Source organism: Bison bison, unplaced genomic scaffold, assembly GCF_000754665.1.
Source record: "Bison bison bison isolate TAMUID 2011002044 unplaced genomic scaffold, Bison_UMD1.0 scf7180017864291, whole genome shotgun sequence".
Taxonomy (NCBI): domain Eukaryota; kingdom Metazoa; phylum Chordata; class Mammalia; order Artiodactyla; family Bovidae; genus Bison; species Bison bison.
In genome coordinates this window covers 5104364-5105064 of record NW_011494863.1, presented here as the reverse complement: position 1 = coordinate 5105064, position 701 = coordinate 5104364, and positions in this window count along the sequence as shown.

Genomic DNA, 701 nt, shown 5'->3' with positions numbered 1-701 from the left:
GGGGAGAAACACAACCCGGACTCTTTCTGTTCCCGGGGAAAGACCTGCCGCCACTGGAGAAACAACACTGACAAAACCGCTAGGAGCACCTCAAGTGGGGTCTGGCGCTGTTGCTACTCAGTATAACATTTTTTTAAAAAGAAAAGATGCCTCCACTGGCTGGAGCTTGGAGATGGTGCCTGTCAACCAGTAGGCCCCTGGTTGTGTGCCAAATTAGATTCCTGTCAGACATACACCTTTCAGGTGAACAAATGGCAACCTACTCCAGTATTCTTGCCTGGAGAATCCCATGGAAAGAGGAGCCTGGCAGGCTACAGTCCATGAGGCCCCTAGAGTCAGACACGACTTGGTGATTAAACCACCACCACGTACAGTCTGGGCTTCTTTCCAGAGGCTACCGCCTCACTAAACTTTATCTGGGTGAGTTCAACTGTGAGCCCTTTAAGAGGCGTCTCCAAGGTTAGTGTAGCCTGTGGTCTATGGACACAAGCCCTGCTGGTTTTCAAAACTAGATGTTTTGAGGAACCGACTCTCAGGTACAGGTTTTGAAAGTTAGGGTACCGTGTGTGGGGATCAAACTCTGCTCCTCAGGGAGAAGCTCTGGGTTTTCTGTTCACTCCTGATTGTGGGTGGTTGTGCTGGGGACGGTGTTTATGGGGAGATTATGTCCCAGCCGTTCCTGTTTGATCTGACGTTGCTGC